The sequence below is a fragment of the Podarcis muralis genome, chromosome 9 (genome assembly GCF_964188315.1).
Source record: "Podarcis muralis chromosome 9, rPodMur119.hap1.1, whole genome shotgun sequence".
Lineage (NCBI taxonomy): Eukaryota > Metazoa > Chordata > Lepidosauria > Squamata > Lacertidae > Podarcis > Podarcis muralis.
Window position 1 is genome coordinate 5,964,586 of NC_135663.1, and position 24,818 is coordinate 5,989,403.

The 24,818-nt window shown below is 47.8% G+C and overlaps 1 protein-coding gene across 11 annotated transcripts in view; it reads left to right on the top strand.

Annotated features, from left to right (window-relative positions):
• The window catches only part of LZTS3 (leucine zipper tumor suppressor family member 3), a 78,118-nt gene that overhangs the window by 27,459 nt on the left and 25,841 nt on the right, over nucleotides 1-24,818 (top strand). For 2 of the 11 annotated variants that reach the window (XM_028744177.2, XM_028744181.2), the window contains exon 1: nucleotides 9,468-9,664. The exons of 2 other annotated variants lie outside the window; for them this stretch is intronic. The gene's annotated coding sequence lies outside the window, so the exon portion shown is untranslated. 7 more of the 11 variants (XM_077933729.1, XM_028744178.2, XM_028744184.2 and 4 more) reach the window with 7 other exon arrangements.

Here is a 24,818-nt window from a genome sequence, read left to right on the forward strand (position 1 = left end):
GCCCTGTGCCTTCCCTCCACCTGTCCTTGTTATTCTTTTGTTAACTTTATTATTGAGATTGCAATTTTGTATCTTAATAATTAAACATCTTATATATCTGCTTAGCTTAACTTAACTTTGTGGAATCAGTCTATACATATCAATAAATTCTTGTTGGAGCATCTTTTGGTCATGTATTCTTCTACACATTTCCATTCCTGTTTGAGATTTTGATTAGATTGCATTCTAATTGTTGCCGTCATTTTTGCTAATTCAATCATTTCAAAAAAATTATGTTGCCAATCTTTCAATGTTGGTACTTCTTCTGACTTCCAATTTTTTGCAATCAATAACCTTGCGGCGGCTGTTGCATATAAAAAGATTCTCTTCATGAAGTTAAGTCTTTGTTCAAAGAAACCAAAACAGCACAGGCCTAGTGATCACAGCAACTCTTCCCAGTGGGTCTTGCCCCAAGGAGGCAGTTGCAAGGACTGAAGTTACCCCTCCTTCCCACCTCTCTCAGACTTTTCCTCCAGGTACTTCCCCAGCATCTCAAGACTCCTTCGTCCTGTCTCTCTTTGCCACAACCTCTTCATTCCTCTCCATGTTCTGGAAGACTGGGGGGAGAGGAGCTTGTCACAGCAGGAGGGGGAGACCCCCTGGCTTCTTCAGCAGCTTCCCTGATCTCCCCCTCTTGGCCCCCCTCCTCTCCTGCCTCTGCTTCTGCCGCTGGGTCTGGTCTTCTCTCTGACACAGACTCCTCCTGCTCACTCAAGCCTGTTGCCTCTTCCACTTCCGACACCTCCTCTTCCGAGTCTGCTCCCTCTTCTCCCTCTGACCACTCATTGTCGTCCCACCACCAGTCCCCTGGCTCTGAGCCTTCTTCCCTTGGTGGCCCCCCCAGCTGCTGCAGCCAGCCAGTCCATGACATTGACGGAGCAAACGCAACGGTGGCTGGCAGTCAGTGCCTTTGTTTTCGTGTGTTTAGCAGGCACTTGGCACAATGGGTCAGTGCATCTGGCTGCGACCCTGAAGGTTGGTGGTTCTAGCCCACCCAGGAACGGCTGTGCGCAGGATTCCTGCACTTTTGATGCAATGTCACCTATTTATTACTATAATAACAACAACAACAACCTCCCTGGAAGCAAATTGGAATGGACGCTCAATAAACACAGATTTTCTAGAAGTGTTCAGAGTCCGGGATCAACCAGGAATAAATGGTTTTCCCCATTACTTGCTCCCTGTGACCCCTCTTTGCTTCTGGTGTCTCTTTGAGCTCCTGTGTTCTTCCTTATCTTCTGGAGATGGCTTTGTGACACTGATGCGCTCTCTCTCTCTCTCATATCATGCGTTTTGCATTACTGGCCATATTTCCATTGCCCTTTGTCAGGGAACTGCCTTCAGCTCAGAGGTGAGAGGTGGAAGAGCAGTTGTGTTACAGGGAGCCTCCGAAGATCTTGCGAAGCAGTTCCTCCTCTGGCAAGGAGGAAAGCCCCGCCTCCAGTTGGGAGGGGGTGCAGGGACCAGGAGATGCTAGGGAGAGCCCCCACACTGAGCCTGAGCAAACCGGAGAGGAGGGAAGTACCCCTTTGCCAGCGCCCACTCTGTGCAGGAGGTTTGGGTACAGAGAGGGGAGGAGAAGGATGGGGGTCACATGACTGTTATGCTGGGGGAGGTACAAGGACTGGCCGGAGTCTTACCTGTTTGCTCTCGAGCAACCACACCACCACCTGACACCCTTAATCCACCTGAGCCAGGTCAAGGAATAGCAAGGCATTCCCTGCCTCTCTGCTCTTGTCCCTGTTGGCTCCACTGGCAAACTCAGCATGCAAAATCCATAAGTGCTACATGGTGCGCACCCGGTTCTGAGAGTCGTGGGACAGCGCCGGAAATCTTGCATTCTCACAGGCTTTCCTGATGCAGAGCATCAAGCAGGAGGGAAACGTCCGATGTGATGATATTGGGGGCTTTCTGTGCGTTTGGTTCCGCCCTGGTTCTCACCCACCCCTCCTTATTTCTGTTTGCAAGGTTGGGAGACAATTGAAATTATGATTGTGGGAAAATATGGAAGTTACACACAGGTGGGAAGAGGAGAATGTGAGTCTTCATCTTGTTTTAGGTTCCTCAGACCAGAGTCTGGAGGGCAATCTGAACGGACCTTTCCTTGTTATGTTAACTAGCAGGCTATGATAGGGTTACCAGACGTCCCCGGTTCCTGGGGACAGTCCCCGTATTTGCAAATATGTCCCCGGAGAAATTCCGTCCCCGGATTTTATTAAATGTCCCCAGGAAACGTGGCAGCAGCAGTCTCAGCAGCCTGGAGCCATATATACATATGAAAACAGTGCGATAGAAACCCAATTTCTAACAGCCTCAGACTTTGCCCACTAACTTCTTTTTTAAAGATGCAAAAAGTTTCAGGTTACTTGCAATAGGAATGTAAACTCTGTAATTTTGAAATTACAATTGGGGAATATTTGATAGCGCGGGTTGTAGAATAAGGAATGAGAACCATTAATAGGAAACTTAATTAGGTAACATCAGAAAAGTTGATCTGGTATGTTGGGACTGCATGCTTCAGTTGTCATTTAGTGTACTTTTGGGATTCTTAGTTTCAAAAATCTGGTAACCGTAGGCTAACTGGATGCAGGAGAACTGAGTTCAATGGGGGGAGGAAAGGAAGGCAAAAGTTCTCATGCCCCCCCAAGCCAGCCGCCCCTCTCCCTCCCACGTGCACGTTTTCTGGCTGCCTGCGCGTCCCTGGCACGCTTCCCTGGACGCAGCAGCAGCACCAGAGCACGGAGAGGAGGCGGTTGCTATCGGCTGCGCTCCTAGCCGCTGGAAACTGAGCCGGGTGGGCTGGAGCCTGCGCGCAGTCCAGCTAGGAAGGAATTAGCAGGAAGGACATGATCCTTTCCCCTTTGCTTGCTGTGAGGGCTGGGGATTTCCTTGCTCTTTATTACATTTGTCTGACACCAGTCCCCTTGTTCGGCCCGTCTGCTTGCTGCGAGGTGATGCTGCGGCGGCCGGCGATGAGCAACGGAAGGGGAAAGGATCGTGTCCGCCTACTAGTTCCTTCCCAGCCGTGTCACCTTGCTGCAAGCAGGCACACTGAGCAAGGGGACTGGTGGCAGAGAAACGCAACAGGCAGCAGGGAAATCCGCTGTGTTTAGCGTGTGTGCTGGGTGTGCGTCCTGTTTTGTTGGCGCTTGGTTGTGTGTACGTGTTGTGTGCCTGCGCTTCGCTGAAGGAAAGGGGAGAGCTCCCCACACCTCGCTTTCAACACGTCCTGCTCTGTGTGTTTGCACCGGGGCTTCTAGAGAGGAGCAGCGCGCTGCGCTTGGCATCCCGATGCTCATACTCATCCCTTCCCCTTTATGCCCCTTTCCTCTTTGGGGCACGTCAGCCGCACTTGGATTCTTTCGAACGTGCCTGCGCATTTCTTCTGCTGGATTTAATACATTGCATGGTGATGTATGGAAGTGAGAGCTGGACCATAAAGAAGGCTGATTGCCAGAATTGATGCTTTTGAATTATGGTGCTGGAGGAGACTCTTGAGAGTCTCATGGACTGCAAGAGGATCAAAACTCCCCATTCTGAAGGAAATCAGCCCTGAATGCTCACTGGAAGGACAGATCCTGAAGCTGAGGCTCCAAGACTTTGGCCACCTCATGAGAAGAGAAGACTCCCTAGAAAAGACCCTGATGTTGGGAAAGATGGAGGGCACAAGGAGAAGGGGACGACAGAGGACGAGATGGTGGGACAGTGTTCTCGAAGCTACCAGCATGAGTTTGACCAAACTGTGGGAGGCAGTGGAAGACAGGAGTGCCTGGCGTGCTCTGGTCCATGGGGTCACGAAGAGTTGGACACGACTAAACAACAACAACATGGGGGGGGGCTTTTTGTTTTTAAATTAACAAAAGCTCAGTTTCAAAGCAAACTTTAATCTGTGGTGTTGACTTTTTTTCTTAATTTTTTAAAATAACCTTCCCCCCTCTTTTTAAGAAAATTATTTATTTATTTATTTATTTTTAAAAGTGTCCCCGGATTTATTGGAAAAAATCTGGTAACTGATGTTTTGTGGAGTGTCTTTGTGCATTATTTTACATTGGTAGTATCAGCAAAACTTCTACATTTTAAATGCCTCCCCCCTCCTAGTGACTTTAAGTCGCTGACGACTTCTTTTTTTAAAACAGGAGAAAAGGGCAAAGCATACAAGGAGATAAATCCAGGTGCTCTGTAGCTTGTGAACTTGTAGTGTTGAGTGTACGGTGTCTGCAGAATTTTAAATTTTAAAATGAAAATTGCTCAATTGAAAGAGCAAAGAGGTTTGGGCAGCTCCAATGTGTTTTTTCTACGTTCGCTCCCCTGACTTCAGGTTGCAGGATGTTTTGGAAGTCGACCGGGTCATTTGGAAGTCTGGGTGTACAAGCCCCCCCATTCTTATATGAAACTTCTTTTATACAGTGGTGCCTCGCAAGACGAAATTACGGTTTCAGAAAAGTTTTGGAAAAGCTTCAAAAATACCAAAGTTATCAAAAACCTTAAAAAAGGCTACCACACCGCGTGCTATGAGTTGCTCCTCGAAGTCAAGTCGCAACTGTATTAACGGTTTTAAGAAAAAGGAAACAAACTTGCAAGACGTTTCCGTCTTGCGAAGCAAGCCCATAGGGAAAATCGTCTTGCGAAGCAACTCAAAAAACCAAAAACCCTTTCGTCTTGCGAGTTTTCCGTCTTGCGAGGCATTCGTCTTGTGAGGTACCACTGTACAATGGGTTCCTTCTAGGCTTGTCGCTGTTTTCCAGAACTGCTGTGCAAATTTCAGAGAAGTGCGAATTTTGAAGGACCCAGCTAAGTTTCTCTGTGTGTGTTGTTTCTGGGATTGCAAAGACAGCCAGATCTCCTGCTCATCCCTACCCTTAGATGACCGTAATCGACTCTGCCCTACATTGGCACCCTGCAAGGGAAAATCATCAGGAGAGGGCAAGTGCTCTCGCAAGGAAGCTTATCTGCTGATACTGATCATCTCACCAGGGAGCTGCAAGCTTCTTAGGGATGCCAGAGTTTTTCTGGACACCTTTGGAGAGCCGTCAGTGTGCATGAGTTCCATCCCTTGTGCAAAAACGAAGGTGCAAAGCCCGGAATAGGGCTGCAATGTTGAATGTGCTAATGGTTAGATCAGGGGTCGTCAACGTGCTCCCTACCGCCCACTAGTGGGCATTTCAGGATCCTGGGGGGGGGCGGTCGGGGTTCTGCGGAACAAGTTGAATCCTCCTTCCGTCGAGCGCTGGTGGGCGGTAAGGAAATTTTACCATCAAGAAAGATGCATTAGTGGGCAGTAGGTATGAAAAGGTTGACTACCCCTGGGTTAGATTGGGCTGGGTGACTTTGTCAGTTTTGGTTTCTCTGTCTCTCATTTTTCCAGTCTTAAATTTAGTTCTCCACATTTCCACATCACTGTGGATTTTTATTTTTATTTTAAAAAAAGACATTCACCAGCGAATTTCTCCCAATATACACGTTGCCGTGCAATTTTTCTCCAGACGCTCATTTTTGGCCCCCTCATGAGAAGAGAAGACTCCCTGGAAAAGACCCTGATGTTGGGAAAGATGGAGGGCTCAAGGAGAAGGGGACGACAGAGGACGAGATGGTTGGACAGTGTTCTTGAAGCTACCAACATGAGTTTGTCCAAACTGCGGGAGGCAGTGGAAGACAGGAGTGCCTGGCGTGCTCTGGTCCAGGGGGTCACGAAGAGTCGGACACGACTAAACAACAACAATGCTCATATAATACAATTTTAGCTTGGGTTTTAACCGCTGTGTGCATAAAATGCAGTTTATGCGTTTGGATGCATTTTTGCACAGCTGATGTCAGAAGCCAGAGTCAGGCGTAGGTGAGCAATAATTAACAAAAGCCCTCTTTATTCAAAACAACCAAAACAGCGCAGGCCTAGCGATCACAGCAATTCTTCCCAGTGGGTCTTGCCCAAGGAAGCAGTTGTGTGGATTGAAGGTGCCCACACCTTTCTACCGCTCTCTAAGCCCCCCCCCCCCAGTTCCTTTCCCAGCAGCCTAAGGCTCCGTCGTCTTGTCTCTCTTTGCTCCGCCCTTTTCATACCTCTTCTCCGAGAGAGAGAGAGAGAGAGAGAGAGAGGGAGAGAGAGAGGGAGAGGAAGAGATAAGGCTGACTTCCATTCTCAGACTTTCCAAGCCTAGAAAAAGTAAACACAGAACAACAAACCCCTGTGTTGCAAACTTAACACAACCAACAATACAAGCAAAACAAAGACCAGCATACTAGATAGCACTGCAATTCTTATTGCATAATATACATGATTTAGCACAACAAAAGCAAAATGTGTACACTTGTAAATTCTCTAATATATTTGAAATCAAATGAACACACGTCTGTCAATCTTTGAAAGTCCGTAGAAGTATAATAAGTCTATGGTTGAAACAAAGTAATAGATGCTATCCTGTGGGCTAAGTGGTAAAACTTTCTTTTTTAAAACATGTTCTCATGACCACTGCTCCTTGCGCATTTTTCCAATCTATGGGTTGCGCTGAAGAAGATTCCTGCGAAACTGTCAGATTATCCGGGATCACTGTCCTACATTGTGATTCACTTACTACTTCGGCACCATGAACGCCTAAAAAAAGTTTTCCCGTCCTGTGGGGAGTCTTAAAATGGGCATCCGGACTCTGGCGCTCCGGTACGAAATTAAGCCTCGAGACTCGAGTTCTCCAGCGGGTACCTTTTGGTTAACTGCGGGCTGCCGGAGGATGCCGACATTGACCTAGTTTCCGCGGGTGATCAAAAGATTGCCTCCTGCCCAAGTTTAATAGGTCAGCTGGTCTCCCCAGTGCAGGGAAGCCCTTTCCGAAAGGAGGAAGCCCGTTGCTTCTTGCAACGAGTGCTGTGTGCCCAAGCTAGCTTGGTGCAAATCTGGAGATCTTGGGATGGAGGAGGGAAGGAAAACAGAAACCCCCAGGCCCTTTGTTATGTACTGAGTTGAATAGGATCCAGAATGCAGCAGTGTGATTGGTCCTAGAACAATAGGATTCAGAATGCAGCAGTCTGATTGGTTCCAGAACAATAGGATTCAGAATGCAGCAGTCTGATTGGTCCACAGGAGCCACCCAATCCAGCTCCAGGTGGAAGTGAATCCGCAACCTGATTGGCCTACAGGAGAATCCCGGAACTAGCCAATCACGTGGGGGCCATTGTGTAAATAATGTACATAAAGCAGACATCCTGGGGGAACTTCCATTCCTCCTCGCCACTATGAGCTGAATAAAGAGCATGAAATCCACTCTCGACTCCGAGTATATTTCACCCTTCCATCTTAATGTGCCAGGCATTATCGAGTAGGCATTTAGAAGGTGCCAGGTTCCAGTGGCGTAGCACAGGGGCGGTTGCCCCGGGGCACAAAATTTCAACACCTGGTCCTGCCTCAGAACAGCTGCACGCTTCCAATGCTGGGCTCTGTTGAAAATGGCATCTCCCTGAAAACTGGGGAAAACTTTCTGAAAGGCAGAGCTGTTTGACAGTGGAATGGTCTCCCGTGAGAGGTGGTGGGCTCTCCTTCTTTGGAGGTTTTTAAGCAGAGGTTGGATGGCCATTTGCCAGGGCTGGTTTAGCTGAGATTCCCTCATTGCAGGGGGTTGGACTAGATGGCCCTCGTGGTCCCCTCCAACTCTCCAATTCTGTGATTCGAAGCTTCTCTGAATACACACATGCAGCATATACATGACCCTAAACCACTACATTGGGCTACCACATTTAATTTTAAACTGGTTAATTGAGATTCAAAATGACCTGAACAGATTGGGGAACGGGGCCCAAACTAACCAAATGAATTTCAAATGTGTGGCAGGAATAATCAGGTGCACAAATGTAAGATAGGGGACGCCTGGGTTGCCAGTAGTTTGTGTGAAAGGGATCTAGGGGTCTTGGTGGACCACCAGCTGAACATGAGTCAACAGGGTGATGCGGGAGCAACAAAAAAAGCTAATGCTGCTCTGGGCTGCATCCACAGAAGTCTAGTGTCCAGATCAAGGTTAGTACAGTGGTACCTTGGGTTACAGACGCTTCAGGTTACAGACTCTGCTAACCCAGAAATATTCCCTCGGGTTAAGAACTTTGCTTCAGGAGGAGAACAGAAATTGCGTGGCGGTGGTAGCAGGAGGCCCCATTAGCTAAAGTGGTGCTTCAGGTTAAGAACAGTTTCAGGTTAAGAACAGACCTCCAGAACGAATTAAGTACTTAACTCAAGGTACCACTGTAATAGTCCTGCTCTATTCTGCCTGAGTCAGACCACACCTGGAATGCTGTGTCTTGTTCTGGGTGCCACAGTTTAAGAAGGATGTGCAGAGGAGAGCAACCAAGATGATCAAGGGTCTGGAAACCAAGCCTTATGAGGAACGGTTGAAGGAACTGGGTATATTTAGCCTGGAAAAGAGGAGACTGAGAGGAGATATGAGAGCCATCTTCTAATATCTCAAGGGCTGTCACATGGAAGATGGAGCGAGCTTGTTTTTTTCTGCTCCGGAGGGCAGGACTCGAACCCATGGCTTCAAGTTACAAGAAAGGAGATTCAACATTAGGAATAACTTTCCGACCTTAAGAGCTGTTTGACAGTGGAATGGTCTCCCTCCGGAAAGGAATAGAATCCAGGAGGTTTGCCTCTGTTCTCACCGACTTCAGTTTAAGCAGTTTTCATTTCTCTTTTAATTTGTATAACTCCTTTCTATATTATTATACACAGCAAAGATCACACAATCTGATCCAATACAAAAAGTCATAATAAAAACAATTTATATCAAATAAAGCAATATTCAGTAATTGATTAGAGTTATTAGTAAGCAACAAAGTTAAATATCAGCAAATAATAATTAAACTGTTTACACTTAATCGTTATAATAAAGAATTACTAAATTATAATCAATAAAAATAATAGCAAGTCACCATGCATAAAATACCTCCAAACGTACAAAACCACGTCAAAGGATCAAACTGAAAAACAAGGACACACAATAAATATACAATTATTTTTTAAAAAAATATCCCTGAACTCCTTTCTCAAAGTTGGTAGAGCCTGCAACTCTTAATCTCTGAGTTGTGGGTTCGAGAACCAACGATGGACCAAAAAAATCCTGCATTGCAAGGGGTTGGACTAGATGACCCTTGTGGTCCCTCGCAGCTCCACAATTGTACGATTCTGTTCCTAAAGTTTACTAAGGCAGGTCAGGGCAAGCTGCCGTCTCGCCTGGGAAGAGTTAATGGAACTTGGCAGGCGAGCGCTTCCTGGTATCGGCCAATCGGGGGGAACAAAGGTTGGCAACAGGTGATGGGTTTGTTTGCGGCAGGTATTAATTTTAGTTTTTCTCCAGAAGTCCCTGCAGGCGAGGAAGCAGCTTAGAGCCCAGCGAGGGCCAGGATCCGCAGGGAGCATGGGAGCCAGCCTCTCCTGGAGCGTGGAGGTAAATGACCTGAGGCATTCCTGGTTTTAAAAAGGACTCCTTTAAAAAAAAGGAAAATAAAGAAACTTGCTTCCCGCCCACCTCCCTTTGCAGGGTAATCTGAAACTCCCCTCTTTTGAATAAGGCAGGACCTGCCCAGGCTGGGAAGATAAACTGAGAAGCCAGCTCTGTCCTTGCTAGCTGAAGAAGGAGGCGTCAGACAGGTGGGTTTCTGTCCGCAGGTGCAGAGCAGACATTCTGTTGCTGCTGCATTAGAATTTGAGCCGGAATCTCTGACCCGTCCCCTTCCTTTTCCCACTGGAATTGCGTTTTTGCGGTTTGTTTCCAAGCCCCGATAGGTTTGGAGCGCGGAGGGGGAAATCTCAGACCCAGTGGCCCTTGAGATATCTCCGTCTGGCCCCCGGAACCTCTCCCCAGGTCATACGCCCGCTCCTGGGCAGCAGCCCCTTTACCAGCTCTGCTTTGCACCCTCCTCGATTCATGGAATCGGAAGGGACCACGAGGTCGTCTAGTCCAACCCCCTGCAATGCAGGAATCTTTTGCTCGAACCCGCGGCCCTGAGATTAAGTGTCTCAGGCTCTGCCGACTGAGTTATCCTTTTGCCTGTCTGGAATATGGCAATGCCTCTTGCTTGCTTGGATAGAGGACAGAGGACAGGGGTGGGGGTGAGTGGGGGTGTAGCAACAAACCTACTGCACAGTGGCGAAATTCGCACCCGCTACTTGCCCGCATTCTCCTCTGGCAGCGCCCACTGCTGGAATGTGGCCCCCAGAAGGTTGCTTAGAATGGGAAGTGGCCCTTGAGCTGGAAAAGTGTTCCTGTCCCAGTTTTAGAAAACCAGGATCATGTTGCTTTGACACCTGTAAGCTTCTTCCAGCAGCCCTTTCGTGGGGGGAATACTTAAAAAAATGTAATAATAAATACAAGCCGTCGCCAGGGCTGTCTGCCCTGATCTGCTGCTTTTCCTGCAGAAAATCTCACCCGCCTCCTTTTTGCACCCAGAGGTGCTGTTTGCAGCAAATGCGTTTGGGGAGTTTTCACCTCCTCTTGAGTAAGTGGCTTTGCACGATGTCTCCTTGCTCACCTGACACTCTGCTTTTCATTCCTTTGCTCAGAGCAGATTGCAGGGCTGGACTTTGCCCGCTCGGCATCTAATAAGGCCGGGTTCGAGTTCTGGCAGGGGTGATATAGCCTCTGCCTCGTGAGTAGGGCTGCTAGGTTTCTTCTCCCGCAGAACTCCCAGGTCTTTGAAAACTGCATGGCAGGTTTGGACTGAGCGAGCGCAGCGGTTGCTGTCATGGTGTCCCTGTTGTCTTGCCGCACCTCTGCTTGTTGTAGAGCAGTTAAAGGCATGGGAGCGCTGCTTCCCCCGAGAAGCTGGCAACCCAACCCTCCCATTTGTGAGGATTGGGGTCTCTAAGAACCAGCCCCCCCCCCCAAAAAAAACCTTTACATGCATGCTAGCACAAGCAAATTGTCAAGAGCTGCCACTGGCAGATTCACACATACACACCTCACCAGTGTTAGTTCCAACACTTGAGACTGCCATCATATGCTCCATTACTTGTGGGGGGAGTTCTTTTTAGATTATGGGATGTGTTTGGCCCAAGTTAAAAGCTGCTGGAAAGATCTGTTTCGATTTCCGAAGGCAGCAAAATTTTTAAAGGGACTTGATGGGGCTCTGTGTTCAAGAGACTGCCTTTGAAAAGTGTTCAGAAACGTTAGCTAGTCCAGAGCATGGTGGCAACTGGAATTGACTGCACCCGTTTTTCAAAAGGTAATACTGGCTTCAATTTAGCTTTCAAGATTCAGTATTTAAATCCCAGTTTGGCCTGGGACCAGGATACCTGTACAGGGAAGTTTTTAATGTTTGATGTTTTACTCTGTTTGATGTTTTAATTTGTTGGAAGCCTCCCAGAGTGGCTGCGTTAACCCGGTCAGATCCAACAGGGTTCAACTTATATCCTTACGTTACTATTTTAGGAGACTGGTTTATTTTGATTTTTAAGGACCCTTAGACAGCCCTTTGCAGATCAATCTGCAGTTTTTCAGGAGGGAAAGTGTATTTACAGTTCTGTATTGTTGCGTCGTGAGAATGGAACGGGGTTATTTGAGGGACATCACTTGTCTGAAAGGGTGGGTGGTTCTGGGGACAAAACTGCTTCTGTGGCTTTGGAGTGGAATAATTGGTCAGCTTTGCTTATACCCCATAGAATACCTTTGCTTGAAAGGAGAGGGAGAGCTATTCCCAGGGGGAATGGTGCAACGAGATAAACAATTGCATCAGGAGCAATGATGGGTTGTGTACAAAACAGAGGAAAGGTGTTTTTTGCTACTGGAGCAGAACAGATGCTCATGGGGCCTGCAGAACAACCCAGGTTCGACTTCAATCACCAGACCCTCACAGTGTCCCTGTTTTCCAGGGACAGTCCTGGATTTCCAGAAGCCGTCTCAGCTTCTGATTTGATTCCGGAAAGTCCTGCTTTTCCTTGTTGTTGTTGTTTAGTCGTTTAGTCGTGTCCGACTCTTCATAACCCCCTGGACCTGAGCACGCCAGGCACTCCTGTCTTCCACTGCCTCCCACAGTTTAGTCAAACTCATGCTGGTAGCTTCGAGAACACTGTCCCACCATCTCGTCCTCTGTCGTCCCCTTCTCCTTGTGCCCTCCATCTTTCCCAACATCCGGGTCTTTTCCAGGGAGTCTTCTCTTCTCCTGAGGTGGCCAAAGTCTTGGAGCCTCAGCTTCAGGATCTGTCCTTCCAGTGAGCACTCAGAGCTGATTTCCTTCAGAATGAAGAGGTTTGATCTTCTTGCAGTCCATGGGACTCTCAAGAGTCTCCTCCAGCACCATAATTCAAAAGCATCAATTCTTTGGCGATCAGCCTTCTTTATGGTCCAGCTCTCACTTCCATACATCACTACTGGGAAACCATGGCTTTAACTATACGGACCTTTGTTGGCAAGGTGATGTCTCTGCTTTTTAAGATGCTGTCTAGGTTTGTCAGTGCTTTTCTCCCAAGAAGCAGGCATCTTTTAATTTCGTGGCTGCTGTCACCATCTGCAGTGATCCTGGAGCCCAAGAAAGTAAAATCTCTCACTGCTTTTCCTTAGGATGCCCCTATCTTCATTAGAGAAATGTTGGAGGGGATGTCTTTATTTTCATTGGAGAAATGTTGGAGGGTATGCAATCCTTGGTAGCTTCAGTTGGAAGGATTAGGGAATGACCTCCATGAGACCCCGGGGAATTGCTGCCAGTCCGAGTAGACAAGACTGGATCCAGTAGGGACTGGTGCCCATTGCAACTGGAGTCCAATAGAAGTTGAAGCCAGACCCATTGGCGGGCAGAGACACCCCTTGCCTGGCGTCACACAGATGGGGGCGGACTGAGGTTTGTGGGGCAGCAAGCAGTTCAGCCTAATGGCCCAGCCTCCATGGATAGGATTAGAATCAGGAGTGGGGAAACTTTGGCCCTCCAGCTGTTGAACTACAACTCCCAAGCACCCTGGGAGCCTGGCTTGCTGGGGCTGAGATGAGCAAATAATCTGACCAGCCATAGTGGCAGTTTTCTGTGTTTCTACATCCACCATCGTTTACCATCTCAGGGATGGCTCAGAGCTCAGCAGCAGAGGCACACGCTCTCATAAAATCCCAGCTTCAAACCCAAGCCTCCCCGGATGAGCAAAAAAAGATCTCAAGAAGCAGGATATTTGCAAGAGACTTTGGCTGGCGAGATTTCTCGCAGGGCTGGGCTGGAACTGCCAGGCCGTTAAGGCAGCTTTGCATTTATGCAAATAGATGTGTACGGCACCGATATTCAAGAGATTGTGCCGCACTCCTTGGCTTTCATTTGCAAAATTCTGCCAGAAGCCTGATTTGCATGGTAAAATAAGGGCATGAATGCCGACTTGCTCAGTTTGCATAACGGGTTCAGGTTGCAGGCTGTGATGATGATGATGATGATGATGATAATAATAATAATAATAATAATAATAATAATAATAATAATAATAGTTGCTTGGTTTATTTATCTTTCTTTTATACCCTGAAAATGCAGAAATCTCTGAACATAATAACCAGGTATAAAGGTAAAGGGACCCCTGACTGTTAGGTCCAGTCGTGGCCGACTCTGGGGTTGCGGCGCTCATCTCGCTTTATTGGCCGAGGGAGCCGGCGTACAGTCATGTGGCCAGCATGACTAAGCCGCTTCTGGCAAACCAGAGCAGTGCACGGAAATGCCGTTTACCTTCCCGCTGGAGTGGTACCTATTTATCTACTTGCACTTTGACGTGCTTTCGGACTGCTAGGTTGGCAGGAGCAGGGACCGAGCAACGGGAGCTCACCCCGTCGCAGGGATTCGAACCGCCAACCTTCTGATCGGCAAGGCCTAGGCTCTGTGGTTTAACCCACAGCGCCACCCGCATCCCTATAAGTTATCAAGGCCCATGCTAGTCATTGTTGGCACCCGTCTGTCTCGAGAGACAATGGAGTGTGCCTCAAGGGGTGAAGCCCAACCAGAGATGCTTTTGGGGCTGATGGGAATTAAAGTCCAAAAGAAGCCGGAGGGCACCAGCTGAGCGAAGGCTGCCTTAAAAATAATGGCTTTCAATCTGGTTTCAAGGCCTGACACTTGCAGTTTCTGGCTGAATCCCCACCAATGAATAACTAGTGTTTTCGGACCCTCCCACGCCAAATTTCTTTTGCCAGTAGCATACCAGGAGGTGAGAGGTGCAACGCTGCGCTTCAGCCTCTTTATGCCAAGTTAATAGCAAATCCGTAATGCGTTTGCAGTCCAGGGTCGTTGGGGCTACTGTGGGGAGATTTGACCTTCTTACAGTGGGTATGATTTGCAAATAAACTGCTTCCTTCTGCAAGACCCTGGGCGTTCGGCTGTGGGTATTCCCCTCGCCCTTTGTTTTTTAAGCAGGTGCAGTCAGATTGTGTTCCAAAGAGCTATTTGTGTGCTTATATATTTGGCCGTCCCCCAGAAGCGCAAGGGTGGAGCAAAGCTCGACAAGGAAATTGGCGTTTGCCGTGGAGGCAGGTATGTGTGACGAATGAAAGTGGAATGGGAGCCAGGCTCACCCACCAGGTACCGAAGTTAAAAAATAAGAATCTGTCTTTTGCGGAACACTCTGTATTCCTTCTCTGTTTACAGCCCTTCTGGAGGGAAAGATACGCTTGGAAACGCATGGGCAACATCAGCTGGAATATTGGAATCCAGCCAGTTGAATACAATTTCCACCCAGGAAGGACTTTGTTGTCCTGCACAGTTTCCTGTCGCTTCCTGGGACTAGGAAAGCCTGAGTAAATTTTACAAACTAGTTATAAGGCCCACCACAAAATGTTCCACCTAACCACCCAATATTCTTTGGCTATTGAGCATGTTAAGATTACCCTTTTTGGAGGGGGGCGTGAATTACCGTCTTAAATTCTTTTTCAATTGCACTTAGCAAACTTGGGTATTCCCCTTATACTAATAATTTCCTTTCATTTCTGACTAACCCTGTTCTGCCTTCGTATCTGCTGAACCTTCAGGACCTGCGTTCAAAGGATTCACTGCAGAATAAATGATGAGGAATTGTGCAGATCAGTTTATGATACTGGCCGCTTTTGTTTCCAATGTTCAAATTCGGTTTGTGGCTTGGGAAACGGCTTCGACTACTCAGCTAAACCAGGTGAGGGTTGCCAGTGGGTCTCAAAACCCCGGTGAGTTAGGGACTTCTCTTGCAAGCAAAGACAGGCTCTGGCGAATTGAGCAGATGATGAAGAAGAAGAGTTTGGATTTGATATCCCGTTTTATCACTACCCGAAGGAGTCTCAAAGCGGCTAGCAATCTCCTTTCCCTTCCTCCCCCACAACAAACACTCTGTGAGGTGAGTGGGGCTGAGAGACTTCAGAGAAGTGTGGCTAGCCCAAGGTCACCCAGCAGCTGCATGTGGAGGAGCGGGGAAGTGAACCCGGTTCCCCAGATTACGAGTCTACCGCTCTTAACCACTGCACCACATTGGCTCTCCAGTGGGCCCAACCACAAAGATGGTTTCTGGATGTGATGTAGAGGGGGTAGAGGGGGCTTGTGAGCCTGGGGAGGGAGCCCATCTAGGAGAAGGAGAAGGAAAACTCTGATCCTAAACCTCCTCTCTCTTGAGGGATATATTGGGGAGCAGAAAAGGCTCAGGAGTAAACCCTACCCAAACCCGGACTGGAGTCCTTAAGGGGGTTGGATGGTGCAATGTACGCCTCCTTTCAGCAACTCCTGCAGCCAAGCTGGTGCCAAGCATCTTGCCCTGCTTTCCTTTGGATCCCAGTCAACGAGGCCGAGAGGGGGGTCTTGTCATCTGGGCAGCCCAGGACCTCCATCCACGCTGCCCAGGCTTGCACCCCCAGGGAGGACACTTTGGTGTTGCTAACACAGCAGTTTGACTTCACCCCCAGAGGCGCACTCCATTGTCTCTTGACAATGTACAGTGGTACCTCAGGTTACAGTGCGGGTGGCGCTGTGGTCTAAACCACAGAGCCTAGGGCTTGCTGATCAGAAGGTCGGCGGTTCGAATCCCCGTGATGGGGTGAGCTCCCATTGTTCGGTCCCTGCTCCTGCCAACCTAGCAGTTCGAAAGCATGTCAAAGTGCAAGTAGATAAATAGGTACCGCTCTGGCGGGAAGGTAAACAGCGTTTCTGTGCGCTGCTCTGGTTCGCCAGAAGCGGCTTAGTCATGCTGGCCACATGACCCGGAAGCTGTACGCCGGCTCCCTCTGCCAGTAAAGCGAGATGAGCGCCGGCCGCAACCCCAGAGTTGTCTGCGACTGGATCTAACAGTCAGGGGTCCCTTTACCTTTACCTTTATGTCTATACATTGTAGGCTGCCTTGCTATTTAATTTGTAGTTGTGGTGGTTTATGTTTAAATACTGTATATATGCTTATATTGTAGGCAGTGGTACCTTGGTTCTTGAACTTAATCCATTCCAGAGGTCCGTTCGACTCCCAAAACCGTTCGAAAACAAGACATGGCTTCCGATTGGCTTCCTGCACTCAATCGGAAGCCGCGTCGGACGTTCAGCTTCCGAAAAACGTCCACAAACCGGAACACTTACTTCCAGGTTTTCGGCGTTCGGGAGCAAATTTGTTCGTCAACTAAGTCGTTTGAGAACCAAGGAATGACTGCAGTTTAAAACTGTTTTTAATATTGTCTTGTAATGCTGTAACTGCCCTGGGACCTTATGGTGAAGGTCAAGTAATAATGGTGATGATAATAATATTACTAAGTAATGCCTGATGGATGGACCTTGGGATGATGGAAGGATGTCCCTCTTGTTTGTGTGCGATGCGTCTTTGTCGTTCGTTCCCTTTCTCGTTGCAGCGCCAGTCCCGTTTCCATCTCGCCTGTCCTTTGTCTTGTGATTACTTATGCAAATGCGCGACGCAGCCCCCATAATGGGCATGTTGTCTTCCAGAACAGAAAAGCCTACAATTATCTTATTATTGGGATGAAAGGGAGAAAAAGAAGCCTGTGCGTTGTGTTCACAACCGTTTGTTTGTTTGCGTTCCCCCACGCCCACAGGAGACGGAGGCCTCGTTTGCCACTTTGCCTCAGCTGCTACTTTCCAAAATGGATTTTGTGTGGGGGTTTTTTAAAATATATTTTTATTGAGTTTGACATTGCTGATTTAAATTCAAGCATTAAACATCAAAATCATCCCCGAATCCTTCGACTCCCCTCCGCCCTTCCAGGGTTACCATTATCAATCTTTCCGCCCCGCAAACCGCTTCTCTTAGTTTCTCAATTTTTAAAAAATAGTCATTTTTTACCATAGTTTTTCGCACGTTACAAGCATTGTTCAGATCCTGCCAAAGTTTTTAGTTGTTTACAATGTTCTCTTCCCTGTTTAGGGAAACTTTTAATGTTTAATAGACTATTGTATTTTAATATTCTGTTGAAAGCCGCCCAGAGTGGCTGGGGAAACCCAGCCATATGGGCAGGGTATAAATTATTATTATTATTACATAATACATTATATTTTTTTCCATTCCTTCTTAAAGTTCTTCTCTTCCTGGTTTCTGATTTACCCGGTCAATTTTGTCTTATTCAGCCATTCATCTCTGGTCGGGACTTTATCTTCTTTCCATCTTGGAAATCAGTTGCCGAGACTAAAGGTCCCCGTCTCCCCACAGCTGTCTAAGCCCCCTCTCTGGGGGTTTTTTTACAAGCAATCAGAGACTGTGCCTTTGTGAAGCCAACCTCTCCTCCGCCCTTTTCATGCCTCTCCTGGTTTTAGGAGACAGCAATAGGGGAGCTTGTTGTAGGGAGCTTGTTGTCATGGGGAGACATCCATGACTCTCCACCAGCCAGACTCATCTCTCCCTCTCAGTCTCCCCTCTCTCCGGCTTCAGCTTCTGCCTCTGATTCTGCACCTCTCTCTTCCACAGACTCTCCCCGCTCACTAAACCCTGTTACCTCTTCAGCTTTGACACCTCCTCTTCCCAGCCATCTCCCTCTTCTCCCTCTGGCCACTCATTGTTCTCTCTCCACAATTCCCTGGCTCTCAGCCTCCTTCCCTTGGGGGTCCCCCAGCTGGTTTCTCCCACCGTTCCTCTGCGTCCATCCAGTCCGTGACAGTGAACTATATCAGTTATACAATAATAATAATAATAATAATAATAATAATAATAATAATAATAATAATAATAATAATTGGGAGGCTCCCAATCAAGTGTTAAAAACAGTACAGCATTAAATATTAAAAATTTCCCTGAACAGGGCTGCCTTCAGATGTCTTTTAAAGATAGGATAGCTGCTTATTTCCTTCACATCTGAAGGGAGGGTGTTCCACAGGGCGGGCGCCACTACCGAGAAGGCCCTCTGTCTGGTTCCCTGTAACCATACTTCTCACAATGAGGGAATCGCCAGAAGGCCCTCGGCGCTGGATCTCTGTGTCCAGGCTGAACGATGGGGGTGGAGATGCTCCTTCAGGTATACAGGACTGAGGCCATTTAGGGCTTTAAAGGTCAGCACCAACACTTTGAATTGTGCTCGGAAACGTACTGGGAGCGAATGCGGATCTCTCAGGACCGGTGTTATGTGGTCCCGGCGGCCACTCCCAGTCACCAGTCTAGCTGCCGCATTCTGGATTAGTTGTAGTTTCTGGGTCACCTTCAAAGGTAGCCCCACGTAGAGCGCATTGCAGTAGTCCAAGCGGGAGATAACCAGAGCATGCACCACTCTGGCCAGACAGTCTGCAGGCAGGTTGGGTCTCAGCCTGCGTACTAGAAGGAGCTGGTAAACAGCTGCCCTGGACACAGAATTCAGCTGCGCCTCCATGGACAGCTGTGAGTCCAAAATGACTCCCAGGCTGCGCACCTGGTCCTTCAGGGGCACAGTTACCCCATTCAGGACGAGGGAATCCCCCACACCCGCCCGCCCCCGGCCCCCCAAAAACAGTACTTCTGTCTTGTCAGGATCCAACCTCAATCTTAACCTGATGTCGCCACTGTGGAATGCAAGGCGAATAGCGTGGTTTCTGGTGGAAGCGTAACTGCAGCAGAACAGAAACAGTGGTGCATGTGATGAATGCAGCGGGGCAGCATGTGAAACGATATCTTCTTTACACACCTGTCTGTCTCTGACGCAGGAGACAGAGCTCAGTCTTCGTGGCGACAGACTTATCCGCTCTTGTGACCCTCCCGTGCCTGAGAACGGATGCTTCCCCCAAAATGTCCACATTCCCAAATGTCCACGCTTCCAGTGGCCATAAATGAAGGGTAAACAAGAACACACTGGGCTCCTTTGCTGTTGGTAACTACAAGTTTCTCCCTAGAATAGCACTGATTAAGGTCTCCTGGTGTGTTTTGGGACTGGAAAGATGCACAGGGATTTCTCACCCGGCTGCTCGCTAGCACAACATTAATGATTAACCTACCAGGCCCAAAATGGGCTTATTTCGTGTTCTTATCTCAATGGAATTCTATTTTCAAATAGTTGGCAGCTTTAGCCAACTGAGGGCTGGCTCGCATGACCTTCTCCCCCCGTTCCATGAGATTTCATTAAAGCTTTTTCATAATGCAATACAGTAAGAAAAACCCCCAGACTAATCTAAATGAAAACAAAACCTGAAAGAGATGATGATGATGATGATGATGATGATGATGATGATGATGATGATAATGCAGAGTCCTCTTTCAAGGGTAGATCTGAACCCTTTTTCACACAGAAATTGGTGGGCCCTGCTAGCAATGACAAACCTAGACAGCATCTTAAAAAGTAGAGATATCACCTTGCCAACAAAGGTATACGGACCATAAAAGCTATGGGTTCCCAGTAGTGATGTACTGAAGTGAAAGCTGGACCATCAAGAAGGCTGATCGCTGAAGAATTGATGCTTTTGAACTCTGGTGCTGGAGGTGACTCTTGAGAGTCCCATGGACTGCAAGAAGATCAAACCTCTCCATTCTGAAGGAAATCAGCCCTGAGTGCTCACTGGAAGGACAGATCCTGAAGCTGAGGCTCCAAGACTTTGGCCACCTCATGAGAAGAGAAGACTCCCTGGAAAAGACCCTGATGTTGGGAAAGATGGAGGGCACAAGGAGAAGGGGGCGACAGAGGACGAGATGGTTGGACAGGGTTCTCGAAGCTACAAACATGAGTTTGAACAAACTGCGGGAGGCAGTGGAAGACAGGAGTGCCTGGCGTGCTCTGGTCCAGGGGGTCACGAAGAGTCGGACACGACTAAACAACAACAACAACTAGCTCTCACCCAGCAGCTTCTCCGCCCCAGAAAGTTTGGGGGAAACTGCCCTAAATGGAAGTACATCCCAATCGAGGGGAAGTTGAAGGATGGGCTTGTTGAAGGTTATGAGCTGGGACAGAAATGAGAGTTGAAACCAGATGGACGAGGGAGGCCAAAAGGGAGTCCCTTTGTTTTGTGGCACATGGCCAGGCCTCTCACCCCACCCTGAGAGTTCAGTCTTAGCTTGAGAATTTCTTCTGGGGAAGGACATCCCTTTTATTACAGCATTAACCAGTTCAATGAGTGTATGTAGACCTCTTTTTTTTTTTTTGAAAAAGAGGATTTGCAAAGGACGTCTCCGTTTACCACAGTCCAACCCAAACAAAGAGATTCTTTTCAGCCTCGCTTGAACATGGGGAGAAAAAGGAATTAGGCTAAACAAAGACCTGGGATTCAGCTCCCCGGAAATAGAAAACTCGATCAGCGTCGATGATGGAGAAGTTCTCTTTTGTCTCCCCTTTTGTAGTTGCACGAAATCTCTCTTAATGTATGTTTTCAGCTGAGGAAACCAAAACCCTTTTGGAGCCGTGAGGGAGGGGCTGGTTAAATATTGACTGTTGGCTTAGTCGAGTTTTGTAGACTAAATCCTGCTCATGTTCAGCCAAACATAACAAACACATACCAGAACGGGGTGGTAATAAAGATGGGAAAGTTCTGTCTCTCTTGCACAAATGATGCAGAAGCAGGGCTTCCAGTCTCTGTCCCGGGAGCCTGAAATGTTATCTTTTAACTCAGCCTTTAGTATTGTGCTGCAGGTTCCAAATAATCTTCATGGTTCCTTTAAAAAAAATTTTCTTTTTTTTTAAAAAGGTGCTGGTCCTCATGATGCAAGGGAAGAATTACAAAGCATATATGATGGTTCTGCTGTTCATATAAAGGTAAAGGGACCCCTGACCATTAGGTCCAGTCATGGCCGACTCTGGGGTTGCAGCGCTCATCTTGCTTTATTGGCCGAGGTTGCCGGTGTACAGCTTCTGGGTCATGTGGCCAGCATGACTAAGCCGCTTCTGGTGAACCAGAGCAGCGCACGGAAACGCCGTTTACCTTCCCGCCGGAGCGGTACATATTTATCTACTTGCACTTTGACGTGCTTTCGAACTGCTAGGTTGGCAGGAGCAGGGACCGAGCAACGGGAGCTCACCCCATTGCAGGGATTCGAACCGCCAACCTTCTGATCGGCAAGCCCTAGGCTCTGTGGTTTAACCCACAGTGCCACCCGCGTCCCACCTGCTGTTCATATAGCATTCTTCAAAAGTCAGGGTGGGCCTTCCAGTAGTAAGAAAATAGTGGTGACAGCGCTAGGAGTGAATTGGGGACCTTCTAGTTTCGTTGCAATAGTGAGAATGGAAGTTTCCACTTGTGAAATTTTAAGTTCATTAGCACAGAATTTCCCATGATAGTAATGTCAAGGGGGTGGGGATAGGGCTGAGGGAGAAAATTGGTTTCGTTGAATTTTAATGAAAAACTAGCTAATTTGAGCTTCCCATACCAATGCATGAACCTGTTCTTCAAAATTTGCACGCCTCTGAATTTCACAATGCAGTTCTCCAAATACCGTGTACAGAAATGCATGTATAAGGATAAAGTGTGCATTAAAATGCAGGTATTAGTGAAAAAAGAACATACAGAAATGCATTATAGTGGGGCAATTTTTTTGCAGAAATATGTATCTTAATCAAAACTGAATGCAGAGATTTGCTTATTAGGAGAAATTTGCACTAAATGCACTAGATGCATTTTCTTGAGGAAAGAATTCGCGATTTGCTGAGGAAATATGGAGACCTGAATTCAAGACGGGAAGAATGGGAAATGGGGAGAACCCGAAACTGATATATTTGCCTGTTCCCTAGAAAGAAATGGGAGCCTTCTCCCTTGTCCTGTCTCAGTCTGTAGGTGAGTCCCCTTCTTTTAAACCACCCATAATCACCCCCCTTTGCCCGTCTCTTTCAAAAGCATGGCTTTATCATAAGTAGAATCTGACAATCCAACTCCCAGTGCCCGCCGGGCATGCCAGACTATTGTTAGCTAATGAAACAGACTTTGTTCAGCAGCCTCAGTTTGTGCCAAGCATTTTATTTTCCTTTACGGGTTCTCAAAAAGTTTGCCTCCTTAGCCAAGCTGCATGGAGGATGACAGGACGGCGTCAGGAGAGTTGCCATATTTCAAAAATCTATACTACCAACATGGGCTGCCATGTATCCAGCAATTTCTGCCCGGAAAGGGGGGGAAACAATTTAAAATACGGGTTAAAATACAATTTAAAATGTAGTCTCATTTTAATAGTAGTCCATAGATCAAAACCATAAGGGGAGGGAAACATAAGGATCAGACTGAGTCCAAACCAAAGGCCAGGCGGAACAGCTCCGTCTTGCAGGCCCTGCGGAAAGATGTCAAGTCCCGCAGGGCCCTGGTCTCTTGTGACAGAGCGTTCCACCAAGTCGGGGCCAGTACTGAAAAGGCCCTGGCCCTAGTTGAGACCAATCTAACCACCTTGCAACTTGGGACATCCAAAATGTTATTTGTGGACCTTAAGGTCCTCCGCGGGGCATACCAGGAGAGGCGGTCCCATATGTACAAGGGTCCTGGGCCGCATAGGGCTTTAGAAGTCAAAACCAGCACCTTAAACCTGATCCTGTACTCCACCGGGAGCCAGTGCAGTTGGTAAAGCACTGGATGAATGTGATGCAATGTGATTGTTTTAGCAGGTCTAAAATGATGCACATCTGGGCAAAAAAAACTCCCAAAATTTCTACATATACGCTCATGGGGCCTGAACTGGCAGTGACTGAACTGGAACAAGACCTTTGGGTCGTAAAGGATGGCTCAGTAGAGGTGTTGACCCTGTATTTGACGGCTGTGAAAAAGAATGGCGTGCTGCGTGTGGATCACTAGGAAAGGGAATGAAAGCAGCGTTTCCAATATTACGACGCTGTCGAACAAATTGATGGTGTGGTTGCATTTGGAATTCTGTGTGCAGTCCTTGTCACCTCGCCTTGAAAAAGATATTGCAGAGCTGGAAAAGCTTAAGAAAGGGACAATCCAAACCCATCAAGGAGATGGATCAACTCTCCTGTGAAGGAATATTGCAGCATTTGGAGCTTTTTAGTTTAGGGGAAAGGTGAGTAGAGGTCTATAACAAATATCAGGAGATATCCAGTGAAGCTGAAGACTGGGAAATTCGGGAGAGGAAAAAGGAGGTACTTCTTCACACAAAAGCATATTTGATGCTAACGAGCCTTGGCAGCTGCTTGCATTTTCTTGATCAGCTGGTCGTTTTAATGATTAATTTGTATTTGTGGTGTTTAAACATTGTATATGTCTAGGGACGCGGGTGGCACTGTGGTTTAAACCACAGAACCGCTGATCAGAAGGTCAGTGGTTCGAATCCCTGCGATGGGGTGAGCTCCCATTGCTCGGTCCCTGCTCCTGCCCACCTAGCAGTTCGAAAGCACGTCAAAGTGCAAGTAGATAAATAGGTATCGCTCCGGTGGGAAGGTAAACGGAGTTTCCGTGCACTGCTCTGGTTCGCCAGAAGCGGCTTAGTCATGCTGGCCACATGACCTGGAAGCTGTACGCCAGCTCCCTCAGCCAATAAAGCGAGATGAGCATGCAACCCCAGAGTCGTCCATGACTGACCATTAATGTTTATACATTATAGGCTGCCTTGCTATTTAATTTGTATTTGTGGTGCTTTATGTTTAAATACTTTATACAGTGGTGCCCCGCAAGACGAACGCCTCGCAAGATGGAAAACCCGCTAGACGAAAGGGTTTTCCGTTTTGGAGGCGCTTCGCAAAACGAATTTCCCTATGGGGTTGCTTCGCAAGACGAAAAAATCTTGCGAGTCCCCGCGGGTTTTTTTCGCTCCCCCCCCCTTTTCCTAAGGCACTAAGACGCTTATCAGCTGTTCCGCTGATAAGCCGCTTAACAGCTGATCGCGAAAAGTCGCTAGACCGCTGTAGCGCTAATCCGCTAAGCTGTCAATGGGCTTGCTTCGCAAGACGAAAAAACCGCTAGACGAAGAGAATCGCGGAACGGATTCTTTTCGTCTTGCGAGGCACCACTGTATGTGCATATATTGTAGGCAGTGGTACCTTGGTTCTCGAACTTAATCCATTCCAGAAGTCCGTTCGACTCACGAAACCGTTCGAAAACCAAGACACGGCTTCCGATTGGCTGCAGGAGCTTCCCGCACTCAGTCAGAAGCCGCGTCGGACGTTCGGCTTCCGAAAAATGTCCACAAACCGGAACACTCACTTCCATGTTTGTGGCATTTGGGAGACAATTTGTTTGACAACTAAGCCGTTTGAGAACCAAGGTACCACTGTATTTTACATGGAACAGCGAAACATAAATACTTTAATTACATGCGAACCCGCTCGGACCCTGAGGTCCGTATCTGAGCCCCTTCTCTGTGTGCCCCCTCTGAGGGCGTTCTGGGGGCTGGCGGCGAGAGAGCGGGGCCTTTTCTGTAACCGAAGGCTGCTTGAGTTGGAACAGAGCAGGATTTTGCTTCCCGAAGAACATAACTCAGGATCTGTTACGGCGGCAGAAGGAGAGCAGCTTCTGGAGGTTGT